A 22,816-nucleotide genomic window follows, 5' to 3' on the forward strand; every position below is an offset into this window, starting at 1 on the left:
CACGTCGATCCGAGGGGGAAATTCAAACCCAATTGGGCCAGGCCGTACCTGGTCAAGAAAATACTTTCGGGGGGCGCAGTGAGACTGAGTGACCTATTAGGGGAGGATTTTACAAACCCGACCAACCTAGACTAACTCAAGAAAAACTACCCGTGAACCGTAGCAACCAGCAACCTCGCCCTAGTTTTGCAGCTAGCGATCACCTTAACCCTTTCAAGTCAAGTTGCTCAAACGCGTTCTGATTTGAAATTGCATGTTTTATCGAGTCTAAGTTGCGGCACCTTGTCCGTTTCGAATGCCCTTTGATCTGTCACAGGCAACATCCACTTGCACTAAAACAAAATACCCCTGAACTACGATCATGGTTTGATTTCACCTTTTTTTAGGTGGATACGTAAGCAGTCCTTTCTTAAACAAGAACCATACAACCATCCCCATAATAAAAAAAACATCCCCATAAAAAAAACAACATTCCCTTATGTTTACCCACATACAAAACATCGCCCATATCAACTTTCAAAAAAAAAAAAAAAGAGAAAGGGAAAAACATACCCTTTCCCACAAAAAAAAAAAAAAAGCCTTCCTCCCTTCCTAAAAAAATCCCATTTCCTAAGTACAAATGTTTAGGATAATTCAAATCAAATTGCCTTTACAAATGGATGGAAGAAACAAGCGTTCACAATTTTTGACAGAAGCAATCCCCTTATTTATTTAATGAGAAGGATTACGAAATTCAACAACAAATAAAGCTCGCAAGTCTACAATTTGTCAAAGCTAAGGTGTCGACTCAGATACCTCACATAATAAAACTAGCACAAAACACACAAAACATAGCTAGTACAACATAATTAAAACCATAACACTAATACAACATAATAATAAAGTGGGTAATGGAGGTCTTCATTCTTCCATTTTACCCTTCCCTTTTCCCTCGGGGTACATCTTCCCCTTGTTCTTTTTTTGACCCGCGTAGCATGAACTTCCTCTTCCGAATGGATCCTCATCGGATCTACAACGGCGACGGCTTCCGGACTCTTGCAAGACCCCATGCTCGATCCAAAACGAGCCCATACACGACACACTACATCTTTGGGACCCGAGCTTCTCCTCTTTGGTGGTCTCATCACATCCGGGCTAGCTCCATCGAAATAGTCCTCAAAGAAGGCACGGTTGGCCTTGCCAACCTCTCTATACTTCAAGTCAACAACCTCGTCCATACGAGACTTGGACCTTTCCACCAAGGATTGAGCTCTTGCCCACTTGACATAGGCGGGAGTCACCCATGTCGTGCCAACGGGGTTGGTACCTCTTAAAGCGGCCGAGTGGCCCACCATCTATCGAAAACCTCCACAAGCTCGGAGTTTCGAAAAACGTTCTCTTGAACAAGGGTATCTTGAGCGGGCACCTTTTGTTGACGCCCTATTTGCCTCATAAGCCTATCAGGATAGATGAAGGAAGCAACCTTCAAGCCCACCACAATCAAAGAACGAGGACTAGCATCCGAAGCGGGCAACCCCGTGAAGGACCTCAACTGCCACCATGGCACCACCCAATGGATATGAGGACCACCCTCCTTCGCCAATTTTGCGGCCCAATAGGCCTCGGTGGATGCGAAGCTATCCGAGTACAACTTCTTCCTCATGGTAAGGTGACGGAAAGAATAAGAAGAAGAATCAACCGGAGGCTCTACATACCTTAGCGTCTCCAATAGCCACACTTGGAGGATCCTTGGAGATCCAAACGAGGAAGCTTCTCCACAAGAGCCCTTCTTGTCCAAAGCTTGGATGATCTCGCCAAGCACCAACCATGCTGGATCTCTAGCATGCTCCATTTGCTCAACCACATGCACAAGGGTCATGCTACCGTAGCATTTAGGCCCGTCCTTCAGAGCATCAACAAAGAGGTATGCATGGACAAGACAAAAGGCAAGAGCCCTTCTCCTAGCCACCTCCGAAACATGGGCATTCAATCGGTTTGATAAAATGTTAATAAGAGCCAACGTATCCACACCATGAGGAGCAAGGAGAAAGTTGACTTGACTTGTTGACAAACCCAACATCGAACGAAATTTCCCATTATAACACAACCGAGTCAGAGGAAGTACCGGAACACAACCCGGCCACCCACCAATGGTTCCTACTTCCTCGGCAAGAGGACAAATTTCGCCTTCCGGGAAAACGAAAACATGATGTTTCGAATCCAAAAACCAAGAACATGCTTCAAGAAATGTGGGTTGCACCTTGACTTGACGAAGCACCAACAACTGACCAACTCCCATGAAAATGAGTTGATACTTCTCGGGAGGCGACAAATCCCGACACCATTGTCGCAACGCATTTTCAAAGGCATCCATGAACAATTTTGTGGAAGAAGAAGAAGTTTGTTTTGTAAAGATATTTTTTTTGTGTTTCGGATGATGAATCAATGAAGCACAAACATCCCTATTTATACAAAACAATCAGCACCGAAAAAAGGGGAGAGCTGGCTTCTATCGCCAATTGGCTCGCGCCTCATTGGGGCTGTTCTCAGGATTCCCCTCCTTGAATTGTCCCTTTCAAGTTGTGTTTTCTCCTGACATCTCAAACCTCTCGCCGGAATGCTCGCGCCTCTTAGGGACAACCCAGGATGTTTTGTGTTTCCTCACACTCACATTCCCTTGTTTTCGCGTTTTACGAAATCCGACATGGTTTCTATGACGCAACATTAAACATACGGGTTTTTCTATTCTTTTTTAAGGGGGAAGGGCTAGTCGCTCCGATCTGCAATGGATCGTATCCATGTCAGTCGAAATTCCGAAATTTTTATTCGCCTTTTCGCATTTTTCCACAAAAAATAAGAAATTGATAACACGACATCAGTTTTCTTCAAAATCTGAGTCTTGATCTCACAAAAATCAAAAACCAAATACACTCGCAAAATCTACTTCAAAATTCACCTTTGACGGTTTGAGTTTGAATTTTTCGAGTAACAAATCAATTTCAACAATTTCGATACAATTTAATTCAAGACACGAGTTAATTGTTCAATTTTTAAATCAATTCTTTTTTAGAAGTCCAAACGTGATGATTTGTCACGGAATTTTCAAAAATGTCATTTCAAATTTCAATTTTAACTTCGAGTCATCGTGGTTAATTTTGTTTTCAATCAAATGCTTTTTACGTGCTTACGTTTATGCGTATATGCTACTTGTTGCCTGTTTTCTACATTAACGATGCAGAAACTAGTGCGAAGCAAATGGGGAATTAACGGCCGACAACGCTTCTCCGAAACACAACACAAAAAAGCCAAAAATCACAAAAATAAACCACAATCCAAAAATACATATATACAAACCGCCTCACGCAAAATACATCGACACACGTTTGATACAAATGACTGACCATACAAAAAAGAGCTAGTACAGACATCTATCATACAAACACGGGCCTAAAACAACGAACTGAGAGCTATCTGCTACCTACCGAACTAAGCACTCCCTATCCTTCCGATCGGAAAAGAAAAGGAGCGAAAAGGGAAACAGAGAAGTAACAGTGGAAGCAGTGGTGGTTACCACGACGGTAATACCTCGTTCCTACTCCACGACAAAAAAGCAGACAGTGTCTGGCAGACTTTGGATGATAAGGAGGCCAAGAACCATGGTACGGCGCACCACCCCGGTGTTGACCTCCAATCATCAGCCTTCCTGCCTATAAGTCACAATGAAAAGGACAAGTCGGTCGTGTCAGCCGCCTCTCCTCCTCTACGGAAGCATCCTCTACCACCACCTCGGCTCTTGCAGCTTCCCCTGTTACTTCTGCTCCTCCCGGATCATCCTCCTCGTCCAAGGCCTCAACGACAGACCCCGTAGGTCTCGAACGCTCCCCTACAACCAAAAGGCAAACAAAGAACGTCAGCCAAAATTTCGGCATTACGACGGTATAAAATGGACGAATCCAAAAAAAAACCTGCAAAACAAAACAATGGCAATCCCATCCGAACCCAACCAAATAACACAATCTACAGAAACGCACTAAAAACGACTCGCCCTTCTTTTCAAGCAAAATACGAGTTAAAACAACGACAACCAAAAATTACACCTCAAGACCCACACAAGGTCCGCCAACAACCCAGAATACATTCCCGATGCAATGGGGTACTTTCTACGACTCAAAAGGGTAATCTTACGCCAATTTGAGCGCAAAATAGGTCAAAATTTCAAAATACGACCACAGCGAGGCAACGTGATTTTACCACGTCTCAAAGCGACCTGAACTACCAATAAGGTCCATTTTAAAACAAACCGACTCAATTCGAGCTAAAACAGGCGCTTATTTCGTCAGACATAAGATCGTTACAAAAGGCAAAAATTCTAGTTTTGCCCACAATACCCAACAAAGGTCCAAAATGGCAAACACGATCTTCCCCGACTACAATGCAACCTAGTGCGGCACAAAACTCAAGAAAACAAACTTGACATTGTGAAATGAGACGGTTTCCTTGTCTCATTCACATTTTTCGAGCATAGGGAGCGGGAACGGGGACCAAAATGCAAACTAAAAGCACCATTATACTCCCAAACAGGTTTCTAACCTAATGCAATCATCAATTTCACTCGAAATTGGCTTAATCGAAATCGCCCAAATCGATTTGGAGGGTGTAAAATTTCGCCCTAATTCAATCAACGAAAAGACCACCAAATTCAAATGGATTAAAGAGGAATTACATACCTTGAGATGACATGATGATAATGGCACGAACTCAAGCAAGCTATAAGAGCAACAATGGCGAGTTAGTTTGTTTTTGTCGAAGAAATGGGGAAGACGAAGTGAGAATGGGGAGCTTTCCATTCTCGCGTCTTTTACAGAAAAAAAAGGGAAGCTCCCTTCCCTCGCCAAGGTTCTCGCACCTCAACGAGGCCTCCCCTTGCTTTTCTAGCGAAATTTTGGGTTCTGGCCCAATTTCCATACACAAACTATCAAATTTCATTACAACGGTAATTAAAACCGTCATTTCAAAACAATATTGAAAATTCAAAATTCACTATTTCTTCAAATTTCAAACGACGGCAATTAAAACCGTCATTTACAAAACAATAGTGAAAATTCAAAATTCACTATTTCTTCAAATTTCAAACGACGGTAATTAAAACCGTCATTTCCAAAACAATAGTGAAAATTCAAAATTCACTATTTCTTCAAATTTCAAACGACGGCAATTAAAACCGTCATTTTAAAATAACATTGAAAATTGAAAATTCACTATTTCTTCAGATTTCAAACAACGGCAATAAAAATCGTCATTTCAAAATAACAATGAATATTCAAAATTCACTATTTCTTCAAATTTCAAATAACGGCAATAAAAACTGTCATTTCAAAAACAACAGTGAATTCAAAATTCAATATTTCTTCAAATGTCAACGGCGGCAACAAAAACCGTTACTTCAAAAAAAAAAATGGTAGTGAAATTCAAAATTCGCTATTTCCACGGCGGCATCAAAAGCCCCATCTGTCAAAAAGCGAGTAGCTGGATACAAACACCGAGATTCCCCAACAGGATATCGGGGGCTTCCCCGCGAAGCCCGCTATTTCAAAACAAGCCCATCCAACGTGGCTGCTTCCACGGTCGATCAATCGACCCTTCATTATGGCGAGCCTTACAATTGCATATGGCTGGCGAGCCTTACAACGCGCAGCGGATGGCGAGCCCCTTCATATACGCACAGCAGCTGGCGAGCCTTTGTCCGCAAACAATATGCAAATCGAGGACGTATCCTGAAGATGCCTCAGGTATGACTCCTCCATATCAGCTGGCGAGCCTTTGTCCGCAAACAATACACAAACGAGGACGTATCCCTAAGATGCCTCGGGTACGACTCCTCCACACAGCTGGCGAGCCTTTATCAGCAAACTAGATACAACTCAAGGACACATCCCGAAGATGCCTCAGGTATAACTCCTTCACTACAACAAATCATCACTTGCGCCACGAATTATGCCACGGGAACTCATAATTCGTGGCTAAATTTTGGTTAGCCAGGGGAAAAACTTATTCATTATTTTGGAAAAAAATTTATGCCACGGGATAACTTTTCCCGTGGCAAAAAGTCACTTCCGCCACGAATTAGACTACCCCCATGGCAAATAATCATTTTAGTCACGGCATATGTCACACCCGTGGCGAAATTTTATTTAGTCACGAATTGTTCCGTGGCAAATATTTTTTTAGCCACGAACAACAAAACCCGTGGCGAGTATCTTTTCCGACTTAAATCTGAATGAAATTTAATCAAATATAATAATATGAAAATACATTTGAATATAAAAATTTAGAAACACTTTGATTTATTTAATTAATATTTTTTATTGTTTTATTTAATTTAATAAGAAATTTTAAAATTTTATAAACTTATATGCAAGCAAAGAAAAGTTTATCGTCTCTTTTTTTGATTTTTTACAGATCACATTTATGTTTTGTAGGTTTTTCAAATTATTGATAATTTTAAAAAAATTGTTTTAATATATACTCTATTTATTAAAGTCGTGAATTTCTTTTACTTTTTTAAATTAAACTTTATAATATTGAATAACAATCTTAAATGATCGTATCACATTTAAAGATATAGCATATCAAATTGAATAAAAAAGTTATTTACCATCTATCTTTGAAAATCCAAAATTAATATATTGTTAAACTATTTCATTTAAAATTTTATTTCCAACTTTATTTATAAGATATTTATAGAAAAATTTGAATTTGATATAAAATTTACGGAAATTTCCCATGGTACGTACCCTCGAACTTTGCCAAATTACGCATGGTACCCCTTATTTTAAGTTTCTACATATATTGCCCTTGTGTTTACCTTTTTCATTCTCAGAATACTCTTTGGGGAAATTTCGTCATAACGTCTTTACTCTTATTAGTAATTTGATGAGTAATTGTGCATGTTATGTTGTTATTGTTATATTATTTAGGTACTAAATGTTAGTTTATTAGACAAAATAAGGATTTAGGTATTATTAGATGATGAATTAATAGTGTATTAGATAACAAAAAAAGGCGTCACAAGGCATATGAGTAGCGGCGTTATGAAGGAAGTTTGTCAAAGGGTATTCTGAGACTGAAAAACGTAAATACAGAAAGTTTGTCAAAGGGTATTCTGAGACTGAAAAACGTAAATACAGAGGTAGCATATGTAAAAACTTTAAAAAAAGGGTACCATACGTAATCTGTCAAAATTCGAGGGTACCGTGAAAAATTTACATAAAATTTAACTTGCTGAGAAAAAAAATTTGGAAATTTTTTTTCATTGAAAATGAGCGCATCACATGGAAAAAAATATAAATTATAATAATTTAAATTCACATGTGCAAATAATGTGAAAGAAAAGAAACGATAAATCATAACAAAGAGAAATCAGTTTGGGAAAATAAGCGATTCTTTTGTACAATAATCTTTTTCGTGGTTTTTGGGTAAAAAAGTGACCATTTTTTGGTTAATAGTGATCACTTTGGGGAAAAAAGACCTTTAATTATAAAAAGCGGTCATTATTTTACCAAAAAATGGTCTCATTTTTCATATCGCAGGTACAACGGTTATACAATAGAATTTGCGAAGAAAAATATACGAAAAAATGAGTACATGAGAAATGAAAATAAGTATGTCGATAACGAAAAGAAATAAAAAATGTTAGGGAAACACAATTAATTTTACTTTTTGGAGAAAATGGTTTACTGACTTGGGCAAAAAAAATGATGTCAAAATCATTAATCAGGAGGTTAATGTCGAAAATTTAATTGTTTCAGCCAAAATAATGTTTTTCCCGCAAAAATTGTAAAACATTTAACATTTATGTAATTAAATAGTACTAAAGGTAAGATTTAAAAGAAAAAAATAAACTTAAAAGGATTCAAAGTGCTAATTATATCAACAAAGGTAACATTCAATTTCGGTGACACATCAAAATAACTCTACGGTTAAGCGTGCTCAGGTGAGAGTAGTGTTGGGATGGGTGACCTCCTGGGAAGCCTCTCCGATGCTCACAAATGCATGACTCGTCAAACGAAATAACGTTCAAATGAATCAAGTTAACTAGCGAAACAATTACCTAGATTGTCACGGTTCCGTATATGATAAAATACCCATTGTGAAAAATAAAAACATTATTTTACGTTTTATTTATTTAATTTTCATATATATTGTTTGCCACGGGAATTATTTTTTCGCCACGGGAAATTTCTTTGGCCATGGGAGTTATTAGCCACGAGAGAATCCGTGGCCAAAAATTCAATAATAGCCACGTTCTTGTTTTTCCAGTGGCTATCCCTTCGCCATGGCCACTTGCGCCACGGAAGGTATTCCCGTGGCAAAATGATTTAGCCACGGAAATTTAGTACTTGCGCCACGAATTTAGCCGTGGCCCAAGTGCTCATTTGTAGTTGTGCTTCTTATGGCTGGCGAGCCTTTGTACGTAGTCTAACAGACTTTAAACGACCCGCACGGACAGTCGACACACTCTAAACTGTTCCCGACGACAGGTCCTTGGCTCGTATTCTCGAGTCGCCTTGGCGTCGTCCTTCCCGACGGCAGGTCCTTGGCCCGGATCCTTTCGAGCCGCCTTAACGTCGCTTGGGTCTCCAGGTTGTAATCTTCGATTGATCTGGGGGCTCTACTTTGACTTTTCGCCCTGTCTAAGCCTCAGTCAAAGTGGGGGCTCTGTAGATACCCAGTATCTACTGAGACTCTTACAAACACCCGATGATTATCGGACTACAACATGCTTAGGAATCGCAGCGTTTGATCGACATTTTGTGTACAACTTTATATCAGAAAACTTAAAACGATATCGAAAATATAACATTTTAAAACTTTTCAAAAGTACCTGGAGTGTTTAATGCATGACGACAGGGTCGCAATGACACTAACTAGAGTCAAAACCGACACCAGACCAAAAACCGACTCAAAATCAAATCCCAACTCCAACAACGAGTCAAACCGAGTCAAACACAAAAAACAAACCATTCAAATGCTTCTATGTTAAGATTTCCCAGAATCTTACATAGTCAAGTACCAAACGTGTTCATCCAAATCCTAGGATAGAACAAATCATTATTGCATTCGTGTGATAGTGACAAGACACCTCGAAGACGTGCGACATGGCTCGCGCCTCTTTGAGCAGCCCAGGTGGCTACGTCGCTCAAAACTCAAACAACCACTCATTTTCGTATAAATACCCCTCAAATGCCACCATTTGAGAGGGACGCGAGTGTCCACCCCCTCTTTTCCCCCTTAAAATTCTCGACTCGACTTCCTAAGTCAAAATCCGACACGTGTTTACGACCTAATGATCGTAAACACAAGCCTTACACATTGTTTGGTAACGTCATCGTGCATTAAATCACTTGACCGACCATCTCGACCACTACACCATCACTAAACTTAACAAAACACTCTTTTTACTTACCAAAACGGTTTTAAACCGAGTTTTCCGACCAAACGAGTTGATACACTTACGTCGATTTCTCGCCATAAGCCTAGAATGTAAGTATGAGGGTGTAAAAATCTTCTTTTATCATGTTTTCATTTGTTTCATGACAATAACATGCTAAATCATGCTAAATCATGCATAACATGGTCCAAAACATGGGAAGAATGAGCCAAAACCGGACTCTTGGTTGAGGTAGAGGCTACTTACGTAGCAGATAGGCCCGCGCCTAAAGGACCCTACCCAGCCTTAAGTCCAAACCGTGTTTGGTCTCTTCATCGCCTTCATTTTTATTTTCATATTTGTAATCGGTTTTTACCATTTCAAGTATTTTTGAATCATTTTTACAAGTTTTTAACCATAAAACATTTTTCACCCTTGGTTCTTAATACCATGACGGTTTAATCCGTGTTTCGGTGATAATATTTAGTTAATTACATTTTAAAAGGTATTTTAAAACCTTTTAATTCGTTTCTTTACATTTTGGAGGGTATTTTAAAGCCTTTCATCATTTATTTACATTTTCAAAACAAACGCATTAGTCACCAATACAAAGTCATCCTTGGTTCCACATACCATGTCGGATTTTAACCCGAGTACGATGATGAATATTGAATAATTATATTCAAATGAACTTAAAACAATTAGTTCATAATCATTTTCAAAACTATTCATGTCAAGCTTGCAAAATCGAACCCGACATCGAATATTGTCAAAGCAATGACGATTATTCAAGTCCCATTCTTTAAATAAACACAAAAGCGGCCTAAACGGCCTTTTCAAAACAAAACGGGTTCAAATACCCATTTTTCAACACGTTTTATAAACGTTTTTCAATGGTCAGAACACGTCTTCCATCGTTGACTGACCCGCGCCTAAACAGGCCACTCCTTTTTCTATTTTCAAACCAGGGAAGACCCTCTTGCATCACCAATAGGCTCGCGCCTCTTCTGGCTGCCTGATGCAGGGCCTGTTCCCTCTCCAGCACTAGTCTAGACCAATCCCGATTTTGGTTAAACCGAATACAGGACGGATCAGATGACTAGTTTGCTCATTCAATCACCGTATTTGCAAAACACCTTACTAAGACAAATGGATCACGTTATGCACCATAAACCTAATTTGGTAAATGGATGTTTAATTTCCGTCTTGCGTGCAAATCAACATTAAATCCAACTCGACATCTTATACTTGATACTTGAATTAAATCAACCGACATAGAAGGCTCTCACATGTTAGGTTTAAACCAATGGATGCGCATTCATCCATTTAAACCGTTTTATCAATTTTTGCATTCAACCAACCAAGATCAATCAGTAGAGGCCGCTACCGCGGGCGGGATTGGGTGTCTGATTAAAGGGCTACCCAATACGTACCTTCACCTCTTACTCAAAAACTTTGGATAGTGGACGACCTTATCCAGGGCGTACGAGAGTTATTCCAGAGATAGGATGCTAAAGAGGGACGATTCCTTATCTTTAGTACCTATGTCAAACCCTGCCTTGTGCTTTGTTTGACCGAGGTATAAAGTGGATTCGAACGGTTCCAAAGCATCCCACAAATGCTTGTTGGCAACTCCGAACATCTCTAATTGTTTCGAGACCTTTGCCGAGACGAAACCGACCGATCTAAAACGATCCGGTCGAAAGCATTTTTACGCCGCCGAGCGTGGCTTTCAAAAGATCGCTATACGCCCAACATATCGGCTTGGCATGTAGATGGGCCATGTCCAAAGATCAAGGAATCCCCCCTCTTGCCTAGAAAAGAAGAAGGGTCGTCCCCTCTCTACCATGCACAAAAATAGGTTCAATGGAAAAGGGATCAATAGATTTTGAGTTTCATAGCGGGAGTTTGCTTTTGGTTTTGTTATTCCTCCCATTTCTTGTGGCATTTGAAATTTTTGAGAACAATTTTCTTTGCCATTTCTTTGATGTTTGGAAATTTGATGCTTGACAATTTTCAACTTTTGCATTTTTTGAACATTTTCAAAGTCACCCCAATTTGTAACAAGGATGCTTTGATTTGAAGCATAGGAGTTCTTAATTTTGTACTCCTCTTTTCTTTGATGCAAATTTGTGCAAACTTCTTGTTTTTCATTTTGGTACTTATACTCAAGTTGATAATTTTTGTGCCCATTCCCCTTTTTTGTTGACAAAAATGATGATAGAAGTGGAAGATGGTTGCATGGTTTCAAGGGTCACCTTGGAATAAACGGTAGCCAAGGAGTCATCACATCACAAGGTACTCTTAACTAGGCCTTAGTCCATGGGTCAAAGGATACTAGCATGACACATCCTAGGATGTTTTTGAGGTATTCTAATGAGCAAAGTCTCAAAAAGAAAAAGTATCTATAAGGGCCTTATATACACTTGTCAAGTCTCCCAAATAGATGTTTTCACAAAATTTTTCCTAAAATACAACTACATGCCATGATGCAACTAACATTTATACAACCTAATGCATATGCTTCTATGAACTAGTATGCCATGTAAACTACATGAAACTCTTATGATCACATTATTTTGTACCGCATCAATCAAAATAAAGACACATAGTCATTAACATAGAGAGGAAAAAGGAAATTGGAAAGATCATACCATACGGTCTTCATATTCTTCATGCCTCGGATGTGGCGTAGTCGATCCAATGTGATAAGAGGACAAACAAACACAAGTATATATAATATACAATTCTATACTACAAAGGAAAGGACATGTTTTTGGATTTTTGAATTTTTTAAATTTTTATGGTTTTTTGATATTTTTCAATTTTTATCATTTTTGATTTTAAAAGTTAAGTTTTCCCATCCCCGCACTAGTGTGGGAATTGTCCTCAATGGCCAAAACGATAGGAAATTATGCAATGCAAGCTAAATGAATATGCATGATTTCTACACTAGTGATGCATTCTAATCTATTCTATATGATGCATGCTTTCTATACCAAGTAAGACACTATTTCTAGTGTAAATATAGGGGGAGTTCATGCACAAGGAAAGGATGCAATGAATGAATCCTAATTGTCATTTTGGATTTCAAAACGGGAACAATAAATGAGACACCTCAATGGCCCCGAGGTGGGAGTCCTTTAAATGTTGCTAGGACTCAAAACAAATACTCAAGATAAAGATTAAAAACATGATAAAGAGAAAAAGCTAAAGGAGGTGTAGGAAACTCACAATGGAATAGGTTGAAGTCAAGTAATCAACCCCGCATATGTGGTATCCTCCAAATAGCCTTGTCAACCCTCAATTGTCGCTCATTAAGACATCCTCATCACCGGCATCATTGTCGTCATCATCATTATCAATTGCATCATCACTTGCATCATCAATTTCTTCATTATCTTCTTCATCATCTACCTCCATTGACTCAGAGGATTCACCATTTCCATCATTAACTTTGGAACTTGAACCTTGCTCTTCTTCTTTTTGGCATGAATCATTACCTTCCCCGTCTTTATAAACAACAACCTCCTTTCCATTAGCCACCCGACTATCCATTTCGGCATCTTGAGAAGCACTTGGGAAGAACACTTCCCTATCCGTCCAACTAGGCAAAGGACATGAAGGATCAAGGAGTCCTTGCCTAGCTAGATGTAGAAGGGGTGGATATTGGGCACGGTAGGCATTTACTCGATCTTCATGAGCTTCTTTATGCATTTGTTGCATTAGTTGGGTCAAATAGTCGTTGCCTACTATGACATTAGAGCCACTCGATTTGAATTCTTGGTAGGCAAACGGGTATGGTGAAGTCACAATGGTGGAAGAGGAGGGCTTTGAAATTGGTTCCCTATGTTGTTTAATTATCACTTGGCTTCCTCGGAGACAGGTAGTAGGTAGTTTGGGCTACGTACGGAGATGCGGCAAATTTTGCTAGGCAAGATAAAGGACTTAGCTTCTTTGATGAGCCACTCATATTTGTTGTTAAGATTGCCGTTCTTGACCCAATGGAATTTGTTGATCATAGTGCTCATATCAAGGAGGTTGCTCCCTTTAACCGGTTTGTAGGTGTTATCTTTGTTGAAATTCGGGTTAAAGTGCTTAGCTAGCCTCGTTACCAAGCCGCCATTTACAATGAAGGCCACCCCATCTTTCCCATTATCAATCTCAAGCCACCGATCAAGCAAGAGTTGAAGAATATTGTATTTTTTAGTGAACTTTCCATTGATATTCATGAAGGACTCAAGGTAGACAAAATCAAGTTCGGTGAAGTGATTGGTGCCTTTTCTAGCAATCAAGGTATTGCCCACAAACTTGTGCCATACTCTTATGCCCGAATGATGAACATATAAAGCATGACACTCCCGGAAAGAGTCAAATTTTCGACCGGTAATAGCTTTCCAAAGGGGTGCGGCATCATATTTCAAAGGCTTCTTCTAATAGTGATGATATTGTAAAAGACCAAACACATTACCAAACTCACTCAAAGTCATTCTTCTACTCTTGTTCTCAAGGCGGAATTCAACATAATGTCAAGTCTCTATCTTAGACACCTTCAATGAGCTTATGAACTCCATGGTCAATGAAGGGTAGGTCAATTCTTCCATTTCAAAGAGGGCTAACAACCTCATGGACTCTAAAAATGCTTTAGTTCTTTCAAGCACACCCAATTTTTCTAAAGTGTCTTGACATATAAACATGGTAGCCACAATAGTCTTTCTAGTAAGGGATAAAAATGCATTCCTATGAGTATCGGTTAAGAAAGATACCTCCGGAAAATTTGGCAATTGTTCTATAACCGGAGTAGGTGTGGTAGCTTCCTCAATAGGAGTTGCAATTTCTTGGATTTCCACCCTTGGTTGTGTCACTACCAAAGCCTTAAATGCAAGAAGAGCTTGTTGTCTCTTTTATAAATTTGGAGGTTTTGGTGCCTTGGTTCCGCCTTTGATTCTTGCCATTATGTTCTCCTTCTCAAATTGGTATCAACAATCTAAGATTTTGCTGTTCCTTGCTTCCTTAAACTTCAATCAATTCCTCAATCAATTTAGGATTTCCGAATTTTTGGCCAAACCCTAGAAAATTGATTCAATTTGTGAGGAATTTGATGTTTAGATGGTCTTTTATTGATAAAGTAGTGATTTAATCTTGTTTTGAGCAACTTTTGTTTGAATGGTGGTGAATTTTGTTGAGAAATTGGTGTTGTTGAATGAGGGGATTAAGGGTTTAAGTGGGAGAAAATGTATGTGTTTGTGTTTGTGAAAGATAGAAATGAATTGGGAATAAGGAAAGGGAAGTCCTGTGTTTTGCTTAAGTACCAGCTAGGGACGCTCGGATCCTTCACGGGATGCGCGAATCGTCTTACAGGACATCCTGAAATTGCAAAACAGTGCGAGGACGCACAAATCAGTTTCAGCTCGAACGGATTCTTTCTGGGACGCTCGTATTCACCTGGGGACGTGCGGATTTCTTTACAACGTAATTTTAAAGAGTGGGAGTCTTCCCAAGATGTGCGGATTGATGCCAAGACGAGCGTTCTAAGGATGGGGACGACCGTCCTGAGGATGATCTGCTCAGATTTTCTTACAGGGCGTTTTCTTCAATTCAAACTTTCCCAGGATCCGCGTTCTAAGGCCAGGACGCTCGGATCGATGTCGGGGACGCTCAGATTCACTTGGGGATGCTCGGATCCTCTCCAGCTCCCACGAGCTCAGGTCCGCTCGTGGGGATTCCTTTTCCTATGTTATCCTTTCTCCTTCTTCTTTGTTAAATGTTGTGGGTGCACTACAAAGGCTCAGTTAGCGTAGGTATTTTCCATCCCCACACTTGGTCAAACACTACATATCAAAACATGTTAAGATAGTTCCCTCACTTGCTCTCATGTCGAAAATCTTGATCAAAGGACAAAAATGCAAATCCAAAAATTACAAAATTACAAAAATGCAATAAAGGAAATAAAATGCGAGTTAAGGGGTTAGAATATTTACAAATGGTGGTTTAGGGAGGAGTCCACCAAACTCTCATTCTTCATTGATATGTCAAGGGGGAAAAGCCAAGGTGTTGTTGATGTTGCTCAACACCTTGTAGAAGTAGTCGAAGGCTTGCTCATTTTCATGATAAACGTCATGGGCAGACCTTTGCACATTGTTCTCTTCATTGTTGTAGTCATCCAAGTCAAAGTGATGACAAGGATCCACAAAGCCTTGGTCTAAGGTCATAGCATTTCCAATATCAGGATTGACCAATCTTTCAAATTCATCGTCCCATAGACCGCAACCTTCACTAGCTTGTTCCCCAATGATGGCGTGAGTTGATAAGGGCAACTCCTCTTTCTTGTTGTCTTGGCCAATGAGGCCTTCTTTATTACTTGTCATGATGGGTGAGCTATTCAAGCTCTCAATGTTTTTGAAAATTCCTTGCTCTCTGAATAGAACTACTTGAAGGTCATCCACTTTCTTCTTCCATATGGGTGGTGTTTCTTTACCCATGGCTTGATCTTTGCATAGAGATTCCAACTTCTTCCTATCAGTTTCTCGGCTATAGTGATCGACGATGAAGCATGGCTCATGTAGTCACGGAGCCCTCATTGTTTTGTCAAGATTGAAAGTGATTGTCTCGTCCCCTACTTCAAGTGTGAGCTCTCCATGTTTCACATCGATTACCGCTCCGGCGGTATGCAAGAAAGATCTTCCTAAAATGATAGGAATGTTGGAGTCCTCTTCCATGTCTACAATGACAAAGTCTACCGGGATGAAGAATTTGCCAATTCTCACGGGCACATCCTCCCATACCCCTAAAGGTATCTTTGTTGATTGATCCGCCATTTGAAGAGTGATGTTGGTGCATTTGAGCTCTCCCATTCCTAGGCCCTTACATACCGAGTATGGCATGACACTTACACTTGCTCCAAGATCACATAATGCTTTGTTGATTGTAGTGTCGCCAATAGTATATGGAATAGAAAAACTTCCCGGTCTTTGATATTTGGAGAGGAACTCCCTTGAAGAATAGCACTACTCACTTTGGTGAAGGCAATAGTCTCTAACTTTCGGATGGATTTCTTCTTGGTAAGAATATCTTTCATGTACTTTGCATAAGCCGGAACATGATTGATCAATTCCGTGAATGGGATTGAGACTTCTAAGTTCTTCACAATTTCAAAGAACTTTCCAAGTTGGTCATCAAGCTTAGGCTTAGTTTGGCGACTTGGGAATGGAAGTCTAATCACAATAGGCTCTTTTTCCTTAGCCTTCTCTTCATTCTTCTTCTTTGAAACGTCATTGGTGGTAGGATCTACCTCCTTAGAGTTCTCCACAACTTTTTTCTTGTCACTAACATCCATAATATCTTCATCAATTGGCCTCTTCGGCCCCTCATATCTTGTACCACTCCTCAAGTGGATGGCACTAACCGTCTCATGTCTTGGGGGATTACCTTGAGGCGGTAATTGCCGCTTTTGTCTTTGAGAGTTAGAGGATGCTAATTGAGTCATTAGAGTTTCTAACATTTTGGTGTGGGCAAGAATGTTGTTGATGGTGATCTCTTTAGCTTGGCTATCTTTTTGTTTTTGGGTGAAAAATTCTTGTTGGTTCTTTTGCATTTGGAGGACCGCTTTTTGAACATCAAAGCTTTGGTCATTTGATTGGTTGTAGGAAGGTTGATTTTGGTAACCTCGGCTTTGGTTGAAAAAGAGTCTTTGAGCTTGGTTTCTCATTGGAGGTGGGGGGTATGTTTGTTGAGGGCTTTGGACATTTTGGCTTTTGAATGAAAGATTTGGATGGAATTTGGTGTTCTCATTATAGTAGTTGGAATAAGGGGTGTCATTCTTGTATGCTTGGAAAGCATTAACTTGTTCATTTGTTCCCCTACATTCGCTTTGATCATGTCCCAAGGTTCCACAACTTTCACATACTCCACTTGGGATTGAGGATGATGCCACCATAGCATTAACATGTTATTTGGGTGATTTGGAAGCTTCATCAAGCTTAGCCATGGCCTTTTCAAACTTCAAATTGATTGTGTCGATATGCGCACTTAGTTGAGCACCCAATTGAGTGATGGAATCTAACTCATGCTTTCCTCCTCTTGTGGCCTTTCAAGGCCTACTATATTGAGAATTATGAACCGCCGTCTGTTCGATTTTGGCCCATGTTTGATTGTCATCAACGTTGGTAAATATCCCATTGGATCCCATACTAAGAACAGTGCGTGAGTCTTCATATAGGCCGTTCCAAAATTGTTGCACAAGGAACAACTCACTAAGCCCATGGTGTGGACAAGAACGACAAGTGTCCTTAAATCTCTCCCAGGCTTCATATAATGATTTCTCATCCCTTTGCTTGAACCCGATGATTTGGGCTTTCAACATATTAGTCTTCTCCGTGTTGGAATATGTGTCCTCCGACAATAATGCGATCATAACTGTCAATCATGATGATCACATGTTTAAGTCTCATTTTAAGAATACATGTGGGAAGTAATATTTTACAGTCAACTGGTCCACACATATCGGTAATGATTGGCTGACTAGAGTTTAACATTACTGTCGTGCGTCGGTGGTGATCAATTGATCCCCTCAGGTCATACCTAAAGGGTAACACTCTTAATTGATTATTTAATTGATCGTATGACGATACGGGTTAATTAAATTACTTAAAATTGACGGACGATTTTGGAAGTAATATTTACGTGTCTCATTGTAATTTGATTAAATAAGATACGGTCTAAGTAATCGAATTGTTTTATTACTTAGATGAAATTATTGTTCACGGAAACAATTAAAACGGAATGAATAAATTATTATAAATACAGAATGTTGTAGTTTATAATTCGGAAACACTTTTTGGTACAAGTAATTATGAATTACTAGGTTAATTTTATAAGTGACATATTTTATTAATATTTTGATTTTTAATTGTTAAAAATACATTTTATACACATAATGTCATGGAACTTGTGACATGTGACAATTGACAAATGACAAAATATAAAATGGACTTCCCATTATATATAAGTGCCAAAAATAAAATGGAGGGAGTGTAATGTTTAATTTGTGTTAATTATTTAAGTGGAAACAAAATGATTACTACACATTCTAGCCATGCACACCTAGTTGCTTTTGTGAAGACATCTTGGTCATGCATTGGCCATTACCACCCTTCCCCCCATACCCGGTTTTCCTAGAGCAAGGCCAAGGGTTTTTGCTCTACATTGTTCCTAATATACACTTCAACATATGTGTGTAGGTATTCATTCATTCATAACATCTAAAAAATTAAAGAAATTTTAGAGAGAAATATTACTCCTTCTTTCCTCCTCTCTTGACCGAAAAAAATAAGAGACCAAAATAATTTTGGGGTCAATTTTAGTAAGATTAATATTCTTCTAGTTCAAATAATATTAGTCTTTCAGTGGTTATCTTGGGTATATATCTTTGGGAGGGATTCTATCTTTGAATCCTTGTTCTTCCATTTGAAAGGAAAGCTCAAGAACAAGTGAGTAGGAGAACTCATTTGTGCCCATATAACCGAAAACTCAAAGTAAGGAAAACGATTTCTTCTTTATTCTTATTCATGTTTGCATGCATAAGATCTAAATTTAATTTTATGACTAAATTAATTGTCTATATGAATATGTCGAAATATGAGATTAATAATTTGTAACAAGCGGTATCATGAGCCTTAGGTTGTTTGCATGCAAATCGGTTATTGTTTTTCCGAGTTATACGATTAACAAACAAAACTTATAAATTTGCGTATATTATGAAATATCACGAAATTTATTATGCATGTTAAAATTTCTGGTCCTAAAATGTTTTTAGGATATTTTGGTTTATTTATGGATTTTATTGTTCATTTTTATTAATAATGGCATTAAAAATGTGATTTTTATGATTAAAATGTCATTTTTGGACTAAAACTAGCTAAACTTCGTTTTTTCCAGTGTTTTTTTGATATGTTTTCATATATATTATATACTGATGGCCTGTAAATTTCATAATAATATGAGTTGTTATGCTCGAAATATGGATTTTTCAAGGTAAAATCGTATTTAAATGAGAAAATAGGTTAATATGAGGTATATTTCGAATCTGGTCATAGAAATTCAGTATGTTGTCACATGTAATTTTATAAGATGTGTGTTAAATAACTAGCTATAATTAAATCTTTATGCATGATTTATGAATTTTTGATGAAAATTCACATAAATAGTGACTTTAATTAGTAAAAATTGCTAAAACATACTTCATGACTAAGGAAAAACGTCACATGTTGCATTTTATCTTATATTTTAGATCTAAAAGTAAAAAGTTAATAAAAATAATTTTTCTCATATTTTTATGGAAATAATTGATAAATCCAATAAACCGCAACATTGTTTTTCTCGATAAATTTTCGAAAATTTTTAACCTAAGTTTTTGAACATTATGAGTGTCATGGTATTTTTCCAGAATGTTCATGTGTTTAAATTTCAAAATTTGAAATTATTTGAAATTTTTATGATTTATTTGAGGTTTATGACATAATATTGTAATTTTGAGTCCATTTATGAACAATTTTAAGAAATATAAGTTAATTATTGTCAATATGTTAGTGGAGACTAATTTTCAGTTCTAAGTTGGTTAGGGTAATTAACTTGTACATAAATATGAATTTATGTAATAATTGTGATTATAAAAGGTTAAATCACGCAAATCCGTAAAAACCGATTAATATACGATATTGGCTGCTTAAAGGCGATTTAGCATAAAAATTGGGCATGTTCATACATATTATAATGCTGCATTTTATTTATGATTGTCATAATTTTTTTTTTATGTAATTTTGAATTATGTAATTTTACTTAGTATGGCCTTAGTTTTAATTGATATTACCCGAAATGTATGGGAATATCGATTCGGTTGTAATTTATTGTGATCTCGTATCACCGTTTTGTAATTTAATAGATTTATTTTATTTTAATTACAAATGTTTAATAGGAAATTATGTAATTTGTTATGTAATTTATTTATTCCGGAGTTCCTTGAAGACGGTGCCACTCGAGAAGGCGATCCATTAAAGAAATTTGTTGCCTTGAAATGCGTGCCAAAACCGAAGTTCAAGGGACCAAAGGAGTTGGTTTCCGAATTTGTAATAGTTTATTAGATTTTCTATTCTAGGAAGGCCATACTAGGATTTTATTTTTATGCTTTGGATTTTATTTATATGTTGCATGCATCGCTAAATCGCCATAACTAAAACATGCATTATCTTTTTATCGACTTTATCGACCGTGTCAATTACAATTATCGTAGTTCACCGCTTTAGTTCACTTAAAACGTGATAGATAATAAATTGACATGACCTCTCGCTAAAAATAAACAATTGAGACTTAGCCTTACCAAAAAGTAGAAACCATGAAAACCTATTTCGTGAGGGAGTGCACTCGGCTTTACCGGGGTACAAACCTTGTTACGTAGGGGAAGTGGGTGATAAATGTCTACCCACCGAATTTATAAAGACGAGGGTTGTTTTCGGCTTTACCGATGCCCAAGTTGATATAAATTTGGATCATGGACACATTTATTCGAAATTTGGGTTGAACTCAACGAAAGTATTCTTGACGGTTGCCGGATGTGTTTCGGGCTAAAGATAAATTTTAATGTAAATTTATCGACCAAGAGTTCTAAAAGTAGAATCGATTAAAAAGTTAATCCACCGAGTTATATTAATAAGGGTTGTATTCGGCTTTACCAATGCCTAAGTTAATATGAATTTGGGTCTTGGAATCATTTATCAAAGTTGGGTAGAGGTCACTAGATAAATGCAATAAAACTTGTTTAAATTAAATTTACAAGTATTATTATTATTGAGAAAACGACAAATGTTTTATTCCTTCTATTTTCGTTTTGTAGACCACTTTTATTTCTCATAACAAATGGCCGCTCCAAACACCAACGCCACACCTCTCACTAATACTTCATGGCTCCGATCATTCATGGATCGTTGTAAAATTGAAAAGAATGGGTCAAACTTCTCCGATTGGGATGCCCAACTCAAATTAGCCGCCCAAGGTGACGACAAGCTTCGTTACCTCACCGAGGCCTCTCCACCCGAACCTAATGCTAGGTCAAGTGCCGCCACTAGGGAAGCATATGAGGCTTACCACAAGGAGTCCGCCGCAATGAAAAATGTGTTGATTTTTGCGATGGAGGCGGATCTCCAAAGGAGAGCCTTTAAAATGGGCACCGATAATGAAATTTATTCCAAGCTTGTGACAATGTTTTCACAAACTCCGAGGATCGTCCAATATGAGGCGGCCTCGGCATTCTTTGATCTCGATTTCAAGGAGGGCCAAAAGGTTAGCCCTCACGTGCTCAAATTGTTGGAGCTAGTCGAGACTTTGAAGATTCAAAAAGTTGAAATCCCCAAAGAAGTCATTGTAGATAGGATTCTACACTCCTTATCCAAAGTCAAGGCATATGTTCAATTCCGGGTGAATTTTAACATGCAAGACAAGGACGTGTCTCTTGAAGAGTTGCACAAGTTACTTGTGCAAGCCTAAAGAGACATGGGGTTAAATGTTAACCCACCTAAGGATGTGCTTAACATAAGCACCAAGAGTAAGGGGAAGTTCAAGAAGAATGGAAAAAAGGGTAAGAGGCAAGCTCCCATGTTCACCAAGGCTAAGACTTTTGAAGCTAGCACTTCCAAGACCAAGAAAGGGTCCTCTTGACAAATGCCATTATTGTAATGGTGTTGGACATTGGAAGAGGAATTGTTCCAAGTATCTTGGTGACATCAAAGCTGGAAAAATCACTCCAGTAGGTAAATGACTGTCCTTTCTTTTATGTTTCTAATTCAACTATGGTATTTTGATACAAAGTTATGATAATGTATCCCCTTTTTATTGTAAATAGAGCCTCCTCCAAGCAAAGACAAGGGAAAGGAAAAGCAAGCTTGAGAAATCATCAAGGAGCTAGGATTAGCTTCCAATGAAGCTTGGCTTTTTATTATTGTCTTATTTAAGTTATGTTTTGGATTTTTAGAACTATTTTGATTTCCATGTTCGACATGGAAATGGTTGATCCTTTCTAAACAATTGTTGTATTTTGGATTTTGGTGGCTTGGTTTGCAACCCAAGTCACCCCTTTTATCGTATCTCCTTGTTCTAAAAATTCGTCTTTATATGCTTGCACATAGAAACATATGACCACTTAAAGTGATCCAATAGACAACTATAATGATGGGATTCATTATATGTCCACAAGCTTAAGGCTTATGTATAATCAATTATAAAGCGATGTTTAGTTGATGAACTCTCCTAAAGGAATGTAAATTACCAAGTACACTCATTAAATCTAAAACTATTAGTCAATATATGAGATAGTCCTCCTTATACTTCAAAATAATTATTTGTGTCTCATCAGCTATC

Source organism: Silene latifolia, chromosome 2 (genome assembly GCF_048544455.1).
Source record: "Silene latifolia isolate original U9 population chromosome 2, ASM4854445v1, whole genome shotgun sequence".
Lineage (NCBI taxonomy): Eukaryota > Viridiplantae > Streptophyta > Magnoliopsida > Caryophyllales > Caryophyllaceae > Silene > Silene latifolia.